Consider the following 21606-nt stretch of genomic DNA (forward strand, 5'->3'; position numbering starts at 1 on the left):
TTGGTAATCGTCATCCCTCATAAAACATAATATGTTCCTTTGACAATAAAGAAGTAAGCCTATAATCAAGTACTTATGAATATTTGAAAACCCACACCTATAAATTACATGAATCCAAATTCCTTTTACTAAGTCTATAATTATATGTCTCAAACCCCATAAAACTGAGAATCATGCACTTCTGCCCTATTTATTTCAATTTTTAGGTCCTCGAAGGTGGAACCAACAAGAACATCATATTACTTTTGTATAGGAACTATAATTTAAGCGAGGGAATGGTATGGTGGTGCATACTTCACTCACAACATTGTGGTGAATCTTTATGTGTATCATGAGAGTTGGGCCTACAGAGTAAATTTCAGGCACCTAAAGTTGCATACTGATATCTGTCCTAAAATAAAAGTACATTGCCTAATTCATAAGGTCTTTTGTCCTTGTACAATTTCACAAGTTTAATATTTCTCTCTCAGTGTGATAGGCCAGCATATTCATTATATATGTGGCATTGGTCAACCAAAATGCCAAAGTATGCCAAGGGCATAAATGAAATTTGATCTTTCATAATGTTGCTATATATATTTCATCACTAACAATCTTCTTCGAGAGGTGGTGCCTGTGCCCTGGACTATATACCTACCAATCTTCCCTACCCTTGGGAGATGGGGGTGAGGTGGCCCTCGGGGAGCAGGTGAGAAAGCCAACACTGCGGCACAGAGTTTCTGAATGGCTGACATTGTCTGTGCCAGCAATCTGTTGTCTCTCAATCAGTCCTCAATTGTGTTCTCCTGCAGGAGATACTTTTGCAGCCGCATGGCCCCGAGACTTTACAAAGAGGTGGCCCACATATCCAACGACAGAGAGGCTATTAATAAATATCAGAATCCAACTTCTCTGTTAAAATATGTAACTAGTAAGATTTTAATGCATACTATCAAACCTTTAAAAAAATCAAGTACTGTCAAAAATGTATTCCTAAACTTTTTTTGCAAAAAAGTTTAAAATCTGTACATTTATCTATGTTTTTTTAAATAAAGTTGTTCAATTTGTAAAAAAAATATATATTGATCATGGAAATTTCAATATGTACTTTCTAATCTTTCTCATGGTGAACTGGAGTGAAATAAGGTAACAACAACAACAATAAAAGTAATATCCATATAATAATAAATCCCTCATAATTATCTAATAATATTCTTGAAATTTAATAAATCCTTCATAATTATCTAATAATATTCTTGTAATTTTAGAATGTATCTTAACCAAGCATTGCTGTATGTATTTTCCACAGTTTGTGTAGAATTTCTATGATTATTTATAGTATTTTTAAGGGAGATCTGTCACCTTCTATGAGAAAAATATGTATCACCACCTCTGTGCCTGGCATTTTTTATACATTGCTGTGTTGGATATGCACTGTTTGTGTCATAAAATAGCCTGTCATCAAGTCCAAAAGCCAGATATGTTTAGGAGAAAGCATCTTATTGTTAGATATTTTCCCCATCTATCCTATAATAATGTCTATTATAAAATCTAACCAATTTCAGGATAATTATTTTTAATAATGGTTTTTCTCAGTCTTCATTATAAAACTTAATCTGTCATTAGCACTTCTAGTCAGGTTAAACATCTATGACTTTTCTTCAGATCACACAAGGTTACTTCAAAGCATTGTATTGAAATTCTTTAATTCTACTCTTTCATTAATGAAACAATGTTCTATTTAGAATTGTTTTTTTCAGAAATTCTTCATTAATACAAAGTTTACTGAATCTCTCAAAACTTATCGACTAATAAGATTCATATCATTTCATAAAATACTATATATTTCTGCTATCTCATCAATACCCTTATTTACTAACAGAAATACTCTTAGAATCTTGAAATAAAATAAACTTTGTGTTATTATTATATTATTAGGACATGAGGATTTATTGATATTTTATTTTTTTTTAACTAAAAAGGGCAAGTATAAGCAAGAATGGTATATTCCAGCTTTCTATCTATTCCAGATTGCTTCTCTTAGGTGGTAAAAAATTGCGGCCTTCATGGGTTATATAGTTTCTTGTTCACTCAATCTCCTACGTCCTCTTTATCTCTCTCCCTCTTGCTCACTCATGGTACTGTCTCTTCCCATTCTAAATTTTATATTTTCCCATGTGAAATTTATATCTATATCTATATCTATATCAATATCTATATCTATATATATATATATATATACACACATATATATACACACATAATATATACACATCTATACACACAATTGCATATATATATATGAATATACACACACATATAACATACATTATATATACATATTGTATAAAAATTACATAATATATATTATGCATACACATATTTATTGTGTTATAAAAAGACAATAATATAAATTTGATTTTTTTATTTTTTATTTTCTATCAATGTTCAAATGTTTGACACACTGTTGCTGATTCCCATGTATATGTCAATTCCTAGTTTGCTCCACATATAACATTAAAAACTAGTACATTAATCATCAAATTAGACCCTTTTTGCAAACTTTGTGTTGTTTCTAATATTATGAACTATTGATCATTATCTTGACCAATTACTTTCCTCTGTAATTAGTCATTATAATTATTTCTGTATCTCATAATTTTCTCAAATCACTTCATTATGCTTCAATAAATTCAATAGTTATGACATTTAGCCTTTTATGCACTTGACTAATGCCTTTAACAGAAAAGACAAAACAAAACAATTATAATTTCACACATTTCATATTGTTATAAATAATCCTAATTGTTCACTATTTTTGTCATTAGAATATATTTTACATATGTGCCTTGGATTGTCATAGTTCTGTTTATTTCATAATCAGGAATTTTATCTTAATAATTTCATCTTCTCTTCCTATTGTCAAGATTTTCACTTTGCTTCCTTTTTTCAGTACCCTGAATACAAATTTCCTTTTCTATTCCAGCTCATTTCTGAAAAGCTTATTCTGTTATTTTTTATAGTTTGTTAAAATTTAGAATTTCTTCAAGAGCTTGTAGAACACATTAAAAATCTCTTTGTTTCTGTTTCTACCATATTTATTCACTTCTTCTATCTCACTAAGCCCTAAGCAATTTGCCAGTATGTGTCCAAGTGTATAACTCATGAAAAATATTTTCAGACGATTCTATACTATAATGCATAGAAATTTGCTCATCCATATTCACTATATTCTACTCCCAGTAGCATGAAAATAGAACTAGTCTAAATGTCAGCCAACTGATGAATTGTCTGTTAAACCTATGCAAACATAAATTTGCTTAAGATATATGGAAAAATGAAGTTATAGAATTTCAGAGAATTGAAAATAATTATTCTGGGAAAGGAAAGAAACTATCAAAACTTTATGTTCCTTATTATATGTGATTTTAGTATTGAATCTTTAGATGTGTGTGTGTGTGTGTGTGTGTGTGTGTGTGTGTGTGTGTATGTGTGTGTGTGTGTGTGTGTCTATGTTTAAACATGAAGCAATCCCAATAAATTCAGGGACTAGACAATACTGCCAACTCTCCTTCTACTTATTCAACATAGTATTGGAAGTCCTGGCTGGAGCAACTAGACAGCAAACAGAAATCAAAGAATACAAATCAGAAAGGAAGAAGTAAGCATATCACTCTTTGCAGACAACATGATAGTGTACTTAAGTGACTTCAAAAATTCCACCAGAGATCTTTTACAGCTGATAAACAACTTCAACAAATTGACTGGATATATAATTAATTCAAAAAAATGAGTAACCTTCCTCTACTAAAAGAACAAACAAGCTGAGAAAGGAATTATGGAAAAGATACCCTTCCCAATAATTACAAACAATATGAAATACACTGGTGTGACTCCAGCTAAGCAAGTGAAGGACCTGAATCACAAGAACTTCAAATATCTGAAGAAAGAAATGGAAGATGATATCAGAAGATAGAAAGATCTCCCATGCTCATGGACTGGAAAGATTAACATTGTAAAAATGGCGACCTTACAAAACGCAATCAAGAGATTTACTACAATCACCATCAAAATTCTAACTCAATTCTTCATAGAGTTGGAAAGAGCAATTTTCAAATTCAACTGGAATAACAAAAAATCCTAGAATATTGGAATGTATTCTCAATAACAAGAAAAGTTCTGCTGGAATCAGCATCCCTGATCTCAAGCTATATTACAAGGCAATTGTGTTAAAAACCTCATGGTATTGGTACAAAGATAGGCCAGTAGATCAGTGGAACAGAATAAAATATCCAGAAATGAACTCTCAGATATATGGTTACTTGATTTCTGACAAAGGAGCTGAAAACATTCTATTGAAAATGGACAGCCTCTTCAACAAATGGTGTTGGCTCTATTGGCACTCAGCATGCAGAAAAAAGAAAAATAGACCCTTTCTTATCTTCTTGTACAAAGCTCAAGTACAAGTGGATCAAAGATCTCCACATTAAACCAGGCAAACTGAAACTCTTAGAAGAGAAAATGGGGAAAACCTTAGAACGCAAAGGCACAGGGGAAAATTTCCTGAATGGAAAGGCAATGGCTTCTTCTCTAAGACCATGGATCAAGAAATGAGACTTAATGAGATTGCAAAGTTTTTGTAAGGCTAAGGATTCTGTCAAGAAAACAAAATGGAAACCAACAGATTGGGAAAAAATTTTTACTAATACTACAACTGATAGAGGTCTACTGTTCAATATGTACAAAGGACTCAAGAAGTTAGACTCCAGAGAATCAAACAATCCTATTAAAAATGTGGTATAGTGCTAAACAAATAATTCTTAATTGTGTAATACCAAGTGGCTGAGAAGCATCTAAGGAAGTACTCAGCATCCCTAATCATCAGGGAATTGCAAATAAAAACAACCCTGAGATTCCACCTCACACCAGTCAGAATGGCTAAGATCAAAAACTCAGATGACAGCAGATGCTGTGTGGATGCAGAGAAAGATGAGCACTCCTCCACTGTTGGTGGGGTTGTAAGCTGGTATAACCACTCTGGAAATCAGTCTGGTGATTCCTCAGAAAATTTGACAGAGTCCTACCTAAAGACCCAGTTATTCCAATTCTGGGCATATACCCCAGAGATGCTCCAACACACAATAAGGACACATGCACCACAGTGTTCATAGCAGCCTTATTTATAACAGCCAGAACCTGGAAAGAACCCAGATGTCCTTCAGTAGATGAATGGATAAACACTTGTATTATATTTATACAATGGAGTACTACTTAGCTATTAGAAACAATGACTTTATGAAATTCCTAGTATAATAAATGCATCTAGAGAATATTGCTGAGTGAGGTAACCCAGTCACAGAACAGATACAAAATGCAGTCACTAATAATTAGATATTACCCCCAGAAAGCTCTGAATACTCATAAAAAAAAAAACTTACAGATCATATGAAGGTCAAAAAAATAAAAAGAAAGACCAAAAAATGAAAGTCTTAGTCCTTCTTAGAAAAAAAAAGCAACAAGTGCATAGTACCCACTCAGAGTGGGGGTATACCTAGACCTTACATCATTAATAACTGAAGAGCTAAGAAGATAGCCTTGTGGCAATTTTTGTTATTTAAAAAATCATTATGTTAATTTTTACACACCAAGAAAATTTTGACTATTTTCTGTTACTTTTCGTTTCACATGTACTTTATTCTCTGGTAACTAGTAAGATTTCAATGCCTACTATCAAACCTTTAAAAAAATCAAGTACTGACAAAAATATATTTATACTGTGTTATTCCAAAATTCTCTTAAAAATCTGTCCATGTATCTATTTCTCTCTTTTTTTCAAAAAAGTTGTAAGGAAAATAAATGAATAAATTGAAATACCTTTAGAAATCAGACAAATAGTTATTAGCTATTACATGGATTCTTATATCTACCATCCTCACAACCCTCATTCTACCCTAACTGTTCTCAACCCACAATAGTTGGTAGGAGAGTAAGGTGATTATAGAGCAAAGAGTTAGTAGATCATTTAGACAACTTCCTGCTGACTAAAGGGGTTGGGTCCCTTGAGGCAAGTCCAATCTTTCACATCTTGATATCTCCAACTTCTTGTCTCTTCATTCATTACCACTTAACAAACCACAGCAATAGAAACTAGGAGCATCAGAGGAACAGCACCTTCACAAACCTTCCTGTTGCTCTCCCATTTATACCATCTCCAGAGTTCCTACAATTAAAATGCCTGAAGCTGGTAAAAACCATGCCCTGGCTAGTGCATGAGGCCCATCATATCAGCTATTGTGAAGAAGCAGCCATTAATCTTGTATCTGGGATTAAAACAAAAACATATAAAAAAGAACAGAGTCCTTCAAGAAACCAGTACTGTCACTACAAATGTGCTATTGATGAAGAGGAGTTAAGAAAGGGGATAGTAGAACCAAAGTGGAAGGAAGGCTATGAATGGGGTGTTAGAGTATAAAGATATAAGTGGTGGTAAGAAAAAGGGATAAAGAAAAAGATGATAAATATCTTCAGAAAAGCCACACGGAAACTTGCTATTTTCAAAAGTTCCCAAATGATATATCCCCTGTGCTAATGTATAATACCTATAACTGCCAGAAGTGGGTTATTTCTCTAGATATTATTGGTTTTCCTCAACACCATTCTGGCTATTGCCCTTGTTCACAGTTACCCAACAGAACTTTAACTTTAGATTTTTTCGAAGAAAGATTTCACATAATTGATTGATGGGACATAGAGCAATTAACCTGACATTGATCTATAAACATCATCCTGAAGAGTTTCATTCCATGGAATCAGAGTACTATGCTGGCTGGCAGCTTGGATAAAAAGTTATATACTCCAACCATGAGTATATGAAAATAACCATAATTTTCTAATTAAATATAAAGATCATTTTATAGGATGTAACACATTCCTGGAAAGCATAAAAGGCTAGGAGGTCCTAGAATCTAAAGGTAGTCTACTAAAACCATTTTACTAAGTGGAAACAACATTAAACTTCAATCTAAATTCTTGTCTTCATACTCATATACTATGGCAGGCTTCAAGTATCTTCAGCAAAGTTCTGTTTTTATACTGTGGCATTCAATACAGGGCCATCACTGATCAGAGTGTAGAAAATAAGAGAGTGTCAAATGATGAGCCCTCAGAAATATACTAGAAGAGGAGGAGGACATACGGTAAAATGAAAAAGTTAGAAAGATAGGAAGGACAATAATATCAACACACAACACCCTCCAGAGCTCCCAGCAACTAAATCACCAACCAAAGAGTACACATAAAGGAACCCATGGCTCCACCCACATAGGGAGCAGAGTATTTTATTCTCTAGCATCAATAAGAGAAGTCCTTGGTCATGTAGCCCAGTGTATGGGAATGCCAGGGTGTTGAGATAAGAATGGGTGGTTGAATGGGTGCTCCATCTTCATATAAACAGAGGAAGAGAGAATGGGAGAGGTGGGAACTGGAAAAAAAGGCTAACATTTGAAATTTAAACATATAAAATATTCAATAAAAAAGAAAAATAAAATAAGAAAGAACTACTGCTTCAATGTGTTCAGGATATGATAGGGCTCTTGCACTTAATGCACAGCAGCTGACTACATGTACAAAACCTGCACAAAATGGCTCAGACCAGCTCTACTGAGGATCTACCTTGAAGTCCTCATCCAGATTATATGAAGAGCCTTTCTCTTATCTGCATCATTATCTGACATGTCTTTAGTTTTCATTTCTGGTCTTCCTCTTCTTTCTCCTTTTAGGATGTCATTCCCATGATGGTTCCATTGCCTTGGCTCATCTTTCATTATTGGCACCTTGGAATCTCCTCATTCAATGTTTTACAAGTTGAAACTATGTTTTCCATAGCTTATGATTTAAATAAGCCTAATCTCCCAGTACTATGAATTTCTACTATGCTGCTACCCAAGATCCACACAAAAGCCCATGTACTCTCTAACACCAGTCTTTGCCAGAACTATTCTTCTGCTAGTATGATGATTCTCATTTACACTGCATGGCAATCACTTAAAGAAATTAAACATTTCAGATACATTAGTATTGATTGTAAGTTTTACCTAAGCATTACCCATTTAATATCATGATCAATATATCTAATGCTTATGACAAATGAAAAGAATCTGTGAGTTGTTCTGTGATGGTCAGGAAAATCGGACCAATTTAAGTGAAATACAGACTGAGAACTCAGAACTCAAGATTTAATTTTTTATAAGGATCCCTAAATGCTTGATGTGCATAGGAAAGATTAAGAAACCCTGTAACTGGTTATAATCTTGGTTAAACAAAAATAAATACTACGTCTACTTTATGCATTGTAGAAGTAATGTAGTAATGACTTTCAGTTCTTTTCACCACCTACATAAAGTAAGCGCTATGGTTTTCCTTTGTAATATGACATGTGATATATTATTTTACCGTCTAATAGCATTTTAAGAAAACCATGTATGAAGCACTGTCCTCTCAAAAATGTGTCTTTAAGTAGTACTATTCTTCAGCATTCATATGTGTTTTATCTGACTGTACTGCATACAACAAAATTCATAATGCCAAGAATTTAAAATGTATTTATGTGAATGTTGTTTTAAGCATTTCGGGAGATACTTCCTTAAAATGTGTATATACACTCACTTTTAATATAAATAATTATGTGATAATGGCTTTTAGATCCTGGTAGTTTCTTTCTGTATACATACTTGCAATATTGGAAAAAATTACAATACACCTATTGGGATTTTTAATTTATTTTTTATATTATTGTATTGGATATTTTCTGTATTTATATTTTAAATATTATTCCCCTTGCTCACATTCCCCCTCCCCCTTCATTTGCTTCCATTTAGGTGCTCCCTCTTACAATCATCCTCTCCACCTTAGTGCCTTGGCATTCCCCTACACTGGGACAACATGCCTTCACTGGACCAATTGATGTCAAACAAGGCTATTCTCTGCTACATAGCTGAGAGTACACCTATTGTTGATGAAAATTTCTTAGAAGCCTGTTAACTATGACTAGTGAGTCAAAAATACTTGTTTTAATAATAAAGAATGTCCAAAATACTCTGGAAATAAAATCAAACAACAAAAAACACTACATTGGAAGCTTGTCTCAGTTTCTTTCATTTCAGTTAATGCCTAACTGCTGTTCTTTGGAAAAGAATACTTTAGGGCAGAGGAGATGGCTCAGTGGAAAAGATCGTGCTACAGAAGCACACAGACCTGAATTTCATCTGCAAAATCTATGTTAGAAAAAGAAGTATGAGGTACATCAGGTGTCCCAAGTGGCAGAAGCTGGCAGAAACTTGGGGCTCACAGATCTACCTAGTGTAATCAGTATATTCGAGGCCCAATGAGAGAATCAGCTGATAGCAATACAAGTTATGCAGCACTTCCAGAATTATACCTGAGGTTGATCTGTGGATTCTACAAGTATGAGCACAACTTGTATCTATACACACTTATGTACTCACATGTATTCCTATGCACATACACACAATACAATTTAGCACAGCAATTAAAGCAACTATCTTTGTTAATATAAGTTTATATAATTTCAGAGTATAGGATTCCTTTGTTTCTATAAAAATGAAAATTTACATAGGTTCATCCTGTGTTTTGTACAGGCTCTTTCTATATCTGTATTTTGTCTACTCTGATTGTTTCACAGCTATGGCTACCTTGTGATTTATAGGCATTGTAAGAGAACAATAGAATACCAATGAGAGAAAGCTCTACCATCTGTACAAATGTAAAGATTCCTCATCATCAAACGTATTTGGGAGGAGTCCCATATAATATCGTATAATATAATATTTATTTATTCCTCCAGAAAAATGAAAATATGCAAAAAGAGATGTAGAAAGATGAACATGTCCTTCAGATCATTTCCAACTGAATAGGCCACGTTAACACGGACTTCAACTTCCTCATAATTCTATACATATACACTTTGAAAATCCTGTCTTCTAAATATGCTATCTTTCTTAATTTGAAGTTAATCCCCTAAAATAGGTTCATTCCTTTCATTTCATCTACATCACACAGTGACTATCTGGAAACCTCATTCTAAGGAGGCAGCCATTCCAAACACGTACAGACAAAGCCGTGGTTTCCTTGGCAACGGAACCATAAAAGGCTCTTAGAATAGTTATTCCAACCCTTATACAGGAGTCCTTTTCATTTCAGGAAAGCTTGTCAGAATGCATTCATCAATGTAATTTACCAACAAAGTTGAAGAGATTAGATTTCTCTCTTCATAAAAATGTAAAAGCAAAAATATAAATAAAAACTACAACAAGAAATCAACAAATTTAGTAAAGGCAAAATGCAATATAAGGAAATAAAGGACATTGTAGTTTCTCGAATGTACTTAAAATCAGTTTGCACCGAAATTAATTTGTATTCCACTTTTACATAAGCAAACAGAAGGTAGGCACATTGGGAAAAAAGGCAGGTGAATCAAAACACTACTTCTAATATTGTCCTTTTATTATCAAAAAGAAATTTATACTAAATTAAAAAGTTAGTAAAATTTTACATCACTGCCACATCAAATTATGGCACTTCTTCAAGCATTAAAATTTGTACACAGTGTTTGCCAAAAAAAAAAAAAAAAGAAAATTCTATAAATTTGTTGAGTATTTTTAGTTGGTGTAGTTCAGAAACAGATTTGCAAAATGAGATACTTGAACGTACTTGTTTGCTATGTGTGTGACATTAAGAAAACAGTTTTGTGCTAGGCAGCATTTTAAAGGAGAAAAGAAACATCTGGAGACAAAAGGCATTGATCTAAAAGAACTATTCAGAAATAAAACAATTGCTACATTTTATTTGGACACTCTATTGACAATTAATCTCCAGAAATTCCAAATACAAGAACAAAAAATAAATCAATGAAGACTAACACACTTGCAGCCTTGCTTAGCATGCTGGTACCTAACACACACAGAGAGAACTGCCGTTCCAGTTCTTGCCCATGGTCTCTTCACAGATTGTGTGTCTCTGACTCTTTGTCTGCCAGTTTGCTACAGCAAAGCAACCTTCACATTATCTTTACCAAATTGAACAGTTTTCAAATTACGTTTTACCACAGGTCATGTTACAATTATATACTTAGAAAAGTTAATCTTAATTTTTGGCCCACTGTACATTTTGATTCCAAAGCAACTATTGGAAATTAGAGTATTTATGTGAACACAGGTGTGTGTGCATGCACTTGTGGGGACACACACACACATACACACACACACACACACACACACACACACACACACAGACACACACAAACACATACAGAAATAAACAAAATAAAAAGGTTACAAATGACATTTTTTTCTGATGATTGAAGCAAGGTATTCATGAAAACTTTTTCACCTAAAGATTGAAAAAGATACTCATCTCACAAGGTGATATTCCATGGATCACCCCAGACACAAAGGGAGTTTTTGGGGGTTAATAGTTCTTCTTTGCCTGGTAAAGTAGTTAATTGATTATAGCTGTCATATCCAAGTTCAAATTCTCTCTTTCTCAGAAGACTTTTGAAAACTAGATGTCCATTTGACTATCGTTTGTGGCAAACAAAAATCACAAGTATAATTAAACATTTAAAACAATGTTAAATAAATACAGATAAACAGATGTGAACTATTCAATAACTATTTACTAATTAAAAGTCATTTGCTGATTATTTGTGTGCTCCAAAGATAGCAAAATAGTAGCCCAATTAAACATTTTCTTTTTACTGCTTCTTTCATCCAATATTGGAAAGGTCATTATTATAAAATAAAGAGTGTGCCATACAAATGAGGTATTTTTTTCTACTGACATCAAAGTATTATAATTTGTATTAACCCCCACATTAATAAGATATATAGTAATAAGACTTTTTTATTCACTTATTGCAGTTTTTCTTTTGTAAAATGAACAGTCACAATTTTATTCTTCCAAGAGCACACCTATTTTAAGTACTTCCCAGAATTAAACCTACAGTGCAAAAGCTCAACTAAAAATTTCTTATAAAACTTCCAATTACAGTTTTACTAGTTTAGGCATTCTCTTCACAGTTGAGAAATATAATGTAAGTAGAGTGTAATCTGCCTGCAAAACTATAGCATAAAGTTCATCTTCCATGTCATGTTTCTTAAAGCGACCCTAAAATAAGTTTCTTCCAAACCAACTATTTTTTTCTTTTTTCTAATAGCTTATTGTATTGTTCCTCAGAAAGAAATGAGTCACAAAGCTGCATTGCACTTAATCTAATTATATATATTTTTTGAGAAATAGTGGTTCCATAGTTCTCATTAACTGACTAGAGCACAGTACCATCTCCAGAGGTATAGAAGAGAGGGAGGAAAAACGATGATTCCTTTTAAAGCTCCAGAAATGAATGTAAGTGTTCATATTCTGGTACATTAACAGTTTGTTCCAGTACATTGATATTTTATGTGGAAGCCCTACTCTGCAATTAATATGCCTGATGCAAATTGAAAAACCCATAATCCATCCTTCTCTGTTGGAATGTAAGAGTATATTATTATTGAGAAGCTACAGGATACCAGAGCCATTTTTTAAACTTGAGTGCTCATTACCTTAAATCTGCATATAAAACAGTTTTGCATTCAGACTAGGAAATACATAACAGAATATATTGTGGTGCATATAAGAAAAGTGCTCCAAACAAAAACGACCTGTGGGCTTCTTTTGTAGGCAAAATTTATGCAATTCTAGGCATTAGGGATTAATAATGGCTAACAGCAAAAGAGAAAGCATGGGTATTAAAATACTATGCTAACTTCCTGCATAACCCAAGGCTACAGGACAAATCAAATTGTCTAAATCTCCTTAAAAGTAAAGAGAAGGTATTTATCTCAAACCAAATATGGTACTGGGGTTTTGTATAGGAATCTGTCCTATTACTATTTAGAATACCTCCTATAATTTCAAAGGACAAAAAATGTATTTAGAGGTAAGAGACTCAAATGAGTAAGAGTTACTTTGTTCTCACATCTCTGGTATCTGGTTTCAAAATTATGCATGAAATATTTTATAAGTTACACAATTCTCCTATTACCTTCTATGATTGTAAAAGTCAAAGATGTTAAAAACTGATGATTATTTAAATAGAAGGTAAGCCATTCTAGACAAAAGAATGAGTCAAATAACACATGTTCTCTAGCATTGAAAGTCTAAGATGGTACAGGTTTACCACCATATATCTTTGTTAGCTATGTTACTACCATTAGGGATAGTGGGCTTTGGTTTCTTCTTCAATTTTTTAAAAAATTTATTTGTTGTTTTATTTATTTAAATTTCAAATATTATTTCCCTTCCTAGTTAAGTCCCTATTGCCTTTCCTGCCCACTGAAATAGATCCTTGGATTCTTATCATTATCAGAAACCATTGTGCAGAATTTTATCATCTTCCATTAGCAGATATCCATATATTTGTTTTCTTTAACCTACCAAGTGATATAATTCTAGAAACAAGCATCAGTAATACTGTTTGAGTCTTACAAAAATAATGAAGAATATGAATTCAACACATAAGTAAGAAAAACACAATATATTGTATATACAAAACAGTTTTATATTTATATACTCTTGATAATAAATTATACCTGAAGAACCACAGCAAAAGAGAATTCTACAATTTTAAGGAAAATCAATAAAAATACAGAGAAAATCTGATAAAATCAACTACCATTTTTGTATTTAAGATCAGCATATAATTTCACAAGGACTTAAAAATAAAAGTGTAATATTAAATCATCCTATCATATGTGTAGACTAATTTGAGTTTAATAAAATGTGATTGTATGGTTTCTTCATTTAGTAAAAATATTTATAAATGCCTAAAAGACAACATACATATTTTTTAATATAAAAAAAGCATATGTTTCTAAACATGTATAGTGTATTGTCATTTAATTATTTCTTTAGGAAGTAAATGCGATTGGGATTGTACAAATCAAGGGTGGAAAAAAGACCAGTAAAGAAAATGAATTCTCTCACAGCCAGCAGATGGTGTTGGCATCAATAGAAGTCCTTGGTCCTGTGAACGTGTTTCCTCAGTGTAGGAGACTGCCAGCATGGTGAAGTGGGAGTGGGTGGTGGAGAAGAAGCACCCTCATAGAAGCAGGGGGGTATAAAATTTGTTTAGTAGATTTCAAGATGTTCAATTTTTTTATTAGGAAATCAAACTTAGATTACATATTCATAGGGAAAACTAAATGCAGAACTAGAAACAATTTTCTCAAATTACTGCTAAATATTTTAATTTAGATATAAGAGGTCTTCTAATTGTAAATGTCATTAAGTATAACCCCAGGGAAAGTCTTTTTTAATTGCTTTCCCATTAAAACTTTAAGAATGTTACATATTCCCATGCAACCAAGTGGTTAGGACAGGATGCATTATCCTTAACCACAATGCAAGCATTATTTGTTTTAATTTGCTATTCTCTACTTAGATGATTTTTTTGAAATGCAATCACTTTGGCTAAATTATTATTACGTTGGTTTTTAGTGTTTTGGTAAATAAATACCATCATTATATTCTTTCATTGGAAGTGATCTTGTTATGGTATGGGAGATAATTCTAACATAAAAGCAGTTTGCCTATCTGTACTTGTGTCATTACAGAATGACTTTTTTTTAAGAGTTCACTTTGTTCTTTATCTGAATCGACCTATAAACACAAAATGAAAAATGTTACTGTCTGTATTCTACCTACAAAATCTTTTAATTCCCATTAATCTTTTATAAATATACTTTTTATAAAATAGGATTTTTATGTGTCAGGTATTATAAGTAATATATAAATAATATACAGCAGCATGTATCTAATCTACAGACAAATGCTTACCTAACTTTGTAAGAGACTGGCACATCATTGGACACCGGCTTGTTTACAAAATTTGATGAAATAGCAAACATGTTTGACAAAGAAAGAGGAAATTTTAAGTAATAAGAGTCTGTTCTGTTCTTTCTGCTCAATGAGGACAGAAGCACATAAAATGTCTCACAATTACAGTAGAAAAGGATTGATCTGATAAATTATGTAGGTCATTTTGGCTGTTAGGGCTGTTTAGCCCTTTGATATGTTACTATGAGCTGCTTAGAGTCTCTTTTGAGAATGTATTTCAAGTTTAAGCAATTTTCCTTTTCTATTATGTAGACTCTACAGCTGTTGTGGAGAGTGATGATTCAAATATGAAATTTCAGTGTAACTTACAACACAATAATTATTAGGTAACTTAAACTCAGGTAATATTTTATATCTGGGAGATTAGAAAACAATTATTTTTAGTTGCATATAACATAAAAATCAGTGTTCCTCCTCAGTGAATACTACTTCTGAGAAAGATGATGACCATTACTGCTGTCTGATACACAAACACACACACACACACACACACACACACACACACACACACAAACATACACACACACACAGAGAGAGAGAGAAAGAGAGAGAGAGAGAGAGAGAGAAACACAAATTTGCACTATTGCTGATGCCAAGCAGTGTTTAATGGCAGGAAAATGATATGGATGACTCCTCAGAGGCTCTGCCAGAGCAATACTAATACAGAGGAGGATGTTTGCAACTAACCATGAGACTGAACAAAGGGACCTCAATGAAGGAGCTACAGAAAAGACTGAAGGAGCTGAAAGGGTCTATAACCTGATGATAAGGTCAAATAATTAACTAACCAAACTCACCACAGCTCCTAAGGACTAAAACACCTACCAATGAGTTCACATGAAGAGACCCACAACCCCAGGTGCATATGCAGCAGAGGATAGCATTTTCAGGCATCAGTGAGAGGAGAGGCCTTTGGCCCAGCAAAGGCTTGTTTACCCAATGTAGGGGAATGCCAAGTTGCTGAGGTGGGAAAGGGTGGTTGGGAGAGGGAGTACTTTCATGGAGGCAATGAAAGGGGGAGGGAGATGGGATTGGGGGAAAGAGATAGCATCCAAAATGTAAATACAGAGAATATGTAAAAAAAAAAAGTAAACATGAAAATGCAGTTGATCTCTTTCATTAGCATCAGTAGGTATGTTTTTTTTTTTTCGCTATCTATATTTAATACAGAAAAATGCCAAGTTACTACATAAGAATGTGTATGTCCAATGTTTTATCACCCCTGTATTTGACCAGAGAAATAATACATAGTACAAAATATCATGTTTCTCTGAAAAAAACATGTATCAATCACATAGAAGGTATAAATAACTGACTTCATGAGCCTTAGAAAGAAGCAGGAGAGGTGGTAAAACTATCTTGTTCTTTTCTTGCTGCATTAATTACACTCTGCCATATTATTTCCTTAAAAGATAAAAATTAACCCAAAATCTTACATATTTTATATATGACATATTTTCCATCAAGGATTTCATTAACCCACAAATATTTGATTTGTTTAACATGAAAAATATTTAATTTATTTAACTTAATAAAAATTACTAGGTGAATCATTCTCAAATGAGTAGAGACAAATACTTCCTGTAGTCATGTTATGAGTTTTCTTTCTAGGAAGTCCACATTAGCATATTACAATATTTTCTTCCCCATCAGGTGAGGTTTCCATAACAATAAATAGAAAACTGGAAGGCTTAAATACATAAATGCAGTTTTCATAGACTCAGAAATTAGAAATCAAATATTCTATTTAATTTCATACAACATAAATTTCTTAAAAAAAAAGTTGTCAAAATTATTTTTAAAATAAGATATTTTGTCAAGATTTCCTCTCATAGCCTCCATCCTTGACTTAGGGAAACAACTTTCTTGTTCTGTTTTCATGTAGCCTTTTCAGAATTTAGAAGCTTGCTGGTATGTTTTCCTTTACACGGAGACTACAGACCTAAGAATTGGTTTCCATACTCATGCGTTCATTAATTACAACCTTAATGGTTGTAGCTCCAAATATAATAACACAGGACATTAGAGCTTAAATATATAGATTTGGAGGATTTCAATTCAACAGTTAAAGCAGTAAGAGCATAATTGCTTATTTCCTACGTGCCTCCAAAATGGAGACATTGCCTGCATAGATGATTGATGCCTCACTTCTCCTAATAGTATCAAATTTAAAATTTAGCAGTTTTCAAAATTGTGTTTTGAATTTATGTAAGCAAAGACTATCAATTTAAAATTTCTAAAATTCCTTGAGAACTAACACTTCAAGTAGTTGAAATTATGAAAAGTACAGAAATTATGAGTTGAATAAGAGATAAAGTAAAGTTCACAAGATATACAAGAACAAAAAATACTCCTAACTAATTCTGAGGTGATATGATACTAAAAGTTTGTGAAACTGAAGTCATCTGCAGGAAAAGAGTAATGCCCATTTGAAACCTAATATTGTGTTACTTCCTTTGACAGTAAGTGCACTCAGAAGAACTACTTTTCTGTATCACAGTCTTAACTATTTTCAACATACCCTTATATTAAGCAATATTCTAAAGAAATTTATCTTAGAGTCATTATCATCATATAAAAGATGATTAACATGGTGAAAATTTCTCTTTTAAGCTTTGAACAACCAATTAGATCCAAGTCATTTATGTAGGAAGATAAAATGTTACTAGCTTCTAGGTAGAAAAATATCATGTTGGAGGAGTTACCAAGTAGTAAGCTTCTAGTCCAAAAATAAGAAATTAGGTCCTGAAAAATGCTTTCTACAAATAAATTCTTAAGGAATGCAAAAAAAAAAAAAAATGAATCAACCACAGAATAAACAGTAACAAATGGAAACCCTTTCATAGGAATAGGACCTGTAAAAAGAAAGCTGTAATTGTCTGGGGATATCAAAAGTAATCTCGTAAAACTGGACACACAACCAACTAAGATAATAGACACCAGCAGCAATGAGCTGAAATCATCCTGGAAGTACTTCCTCAGTGTCAATAGAGTTAAACTATGTTCCAGTGGCAAGCAAGACTTGAATTTATTCCTTACAAATGAACTTGATTATATGTAATAATTTCTCAGGTGATATTTGTTTTCAAGGCACTTACTGGTAATGGAGAGAAGCCACGATTTCACACAAATAGCACAATTAAAATCCTCAATGAGGCTCAGAGAGACTACCAGTGAAAGTACACAAATTTATGGTAGAGATATTTCTGAGCTGTTATTACTGTGTGGCTAATAGCAATAATGACATTAGTGTAGGCAGGAGCCAAACTGAGCCAAAGAAATAGGCTATACCTACTGTAGATAGCAGATCCACAAAAGGATAGCTCCAAGATCCTTTGGAGCCTAGTGGAACTTGAGTGTGTCCAACGTGTCAAACACTGACCTATTACAGTATTGAAATTTGGTTTTATTTCTGTCCAAATTTGACCTAGTTTGTCTCCCATGAAGTAAGAATGTGTTTTTTTTTTACAAGAATACCATAGTTATAAGACTTTAGATTAGTTTTTTCACTCTTTTTATTTTTTTATTTAATTTTTATTAGATACATTTTATTTACATTTCATAAGTTATCCCCTTTCCCAGTTAGCCCTTCATAAGCCCACTAATCCAACACCCTCCCGTATTTCTATAAGGATGCCCCCACTTATCCCCTCACACCTCCCCACCATGATATTACTGTACACTGGGGTATAAAGCCTTGGCACGAACTAATGCTTCCCTTCACATTGATGCCCCAAAAGGTCATCCTCTGCTACACATGCAGCTAGAGAAATAGGTTTCTACATCTCTTTGGATAGTGGTTTAGACACTGGGTGATTTGTTGTTTGGCATAATTGTTCCTGTGGGTTAGCAAACCTATACAGTTTCTTTAATAATTTTTCTCTAACTCCTCCATTGGAGATCCTATTCTCAGTTCAATGGTTAGATGTAAACATATCCCTTTGTATTTGTCATGGTCTTGCAGTGCCTCCAGGAAACAGACATATCAGGTTTCTGTCAGCATGTACTTCTCAGCATTAGAAAAATTGTCTGGGTTTGACGACTGTATATGGGATGGATCTCCAACTAGGGAGGTCTCTGGATGTGTTTTTCTTCAGTCTCAATTTCGAACTTTGTTTCCATAATTACTTTTGTGACTATTTTTGTTTACCCTTCTAAGAAGGACTGAAGCATCTGCACTTTGATATTTCTTCTTCTTAAGCTTCATATGGTCTGTGAATTGTGTCTTGGGTAATCTAGGCTTTAGAGATACTATCCAGTGATCAGTGAATACATACCATGTATTTGTGTGTGTGTGTGTGTATGTGTGTGTGTGTGTGAGAGAGAGAGAGAGAGAGAGAGAGAGAGAGAGAGAGAGAGAGAGAGAGAGAGAGAGAGAGATTAGGTTACCTCACAGAATATTTTCTAGGTCCAGCCATTCACCTAAGATTTTCATAAAGTCATTGCTTTTAATAGCTTAGTAATGACAGGTGTTCAGATCATATGCCACCAGGAACAGCAGATATCCAGGGATTCAGGCCTAGTGAGACTGCACTGCAGGTAGCCAGGGCACAGAGAGGTCAGGGCTGATAGCACAGAAAGTGCCCCGACCCACATTGGTTCAGAGGAGCAAAAAACTCTTCCACAGAGATGAGGTTTCCACCAGGAAGGCCCCTGCCTGAAAAACAAACACTCAGGCCATCTGACACCTGGAACAGGGGAGATCCAGGGACACAGGCCAGGAACATGGGAGAGATAGGGACCAAACACTGACAACAAGACTACCTATAATAACAGACAAGATGGCAAGAGGAGAGAAAAAAAACTTACCCCAGGGAAACCAAGACAACTTGGCAACACCAGAACCCAGCTCTCCCATCACAGTAAACAGCAGAATGACAAACACTCCAGAAAAAGAAGACTCAGACTAGAAATCATACCTCAAGATGATGATAGAGATCCTTAAACAAGAATGGAAGGAAAAGCAAAAAGAAATAGAAGCTTTTAAATAGGAAACAAGAAAAACACTCAAAGAAATCAAAGAACTAGAGGAAAACAGAACCAAAGAGATAAAGGAATTGAAGAAGGAATTTAAAATGGAAATGGAAACAATAAAAAAAAACTACTAAAAAAAACAATCCTGAAGGTAGAAAGTAAAAAAAGAAATAAAGAGTCACAGATGGAAGCATCTTCAACAGACTATAAGAGATGGAAGATAGAATCTCAGGGGGGCAAAGACAACATGGAAAATATAGACAAAACAGTCAAAGAAGGTGCAAAAGCCAAAAAGCTCCTAACCCAAAATATCCAGGAGATCCAGGAAAAAATGAGAAGACCAAACCTAAGGATGATAGGAATAGAAGAGGGCAAAGAATATCAACTAAGAGGCACAATAAATATCTTCAACATAATCATAGAAGAAACTTCCCTACCCTTAAGAATGAGATGACCATGAGCATAAGAAGAATACAGAACTCCAAATTGAGTGGATCAGAAAAAAATTCCTTCCTACACATAATAGTCAAAAGGCCAAGTGCCCAAAGCAAAGAAGGGATACTAAAAGCAGTGAGAAAAAAAAAGGTCATGTAACATATAAAGGAAGACCAATCAAAATCACACCTGACTTCTCAACAGAGACTATGAAAGCTAAAAGATCCTGGAGAGATATAATGAAGACCATAAGAGAACACAAGTGTTATCCCAAGCTACTATACCTAGCAAAACTCTCAATCATCATAGATGGACAGACCAATATATTTCAGGACAAAACTAAATTTACACAATATCTGAGCACAAACCCAGCACGACAATGAATTATAGGTGGAAAACCCAATACAAGGAGGGAAAATACATCCTAGTAAAATCAAGAGAACTCCTAAGCAAGAAAACCGAAAGAAGAAAGACACACACGCACAACTCTACCTCTAAAAGCAAAAATAGCAGGAAACTGCAACCACTCTTCCTTAATATCTGTTAACATAAATGCACTAAATTCCCCAATAAAAAATATGATATAAGACTGGATACCTAAACAGAATACAGCATTTAGCTGCATATAGGAAGTTCATCTCAGAGACAAAGACAAACATTATTATCTAAGAGTAAAATTTTGGGAAAAAAAAAAAAAAAAAAAAAAAACCTTCCAAGCAAATGACCCCATGAAGCAAGCTGAAGTGGCCATTCTAATATCAATTAAGTAGATTTTCAAACAAAAGTTATCAAAAAAGATAAGGAAGGACACTTTTTACTCATTACAGGGAAAATTTGCCAGGAGGAACTCTCAGTCTTAAACATATATGCTCCAAATACAACAGCACCCTTATTCATAAAAGAAACTGTACTAAAGCTAGAAAAATACATTATACCTCATGCAATAGTAGTGGGAAACCTCAACACCACTCTTATCAATGGACAGATTATGGAAACAGAAACTTAACAAGGACACAGTGAAACTAGCAGAGATTATGAACCAATTGAAATTGATAGATATCTACAGAACCTATCATCCTTAAAAAAAGAATACACCTTCTCAGCACCTCATGAAACCTTCTCCAAAATTGACAATATAATCTGTCACAAAACAAACCTCAATAAATATAAGAAGATTGAAATAATCCTATACATTTTATCAGATCACCATGATAACAAAAAATATTTTAAAAAAGCCTATTTACACATGGAAACTAAACAATG

Source organism: Micromys minutus, assembly GCF_963924665.1.
Source record: "Micromys minutus genome assembly, chromosome: 1".
NCBI lineage: Eukaryota > Metazoa > Chordata > Mammalia > Rodentia > Muridae > Micromys > Micromys minutus.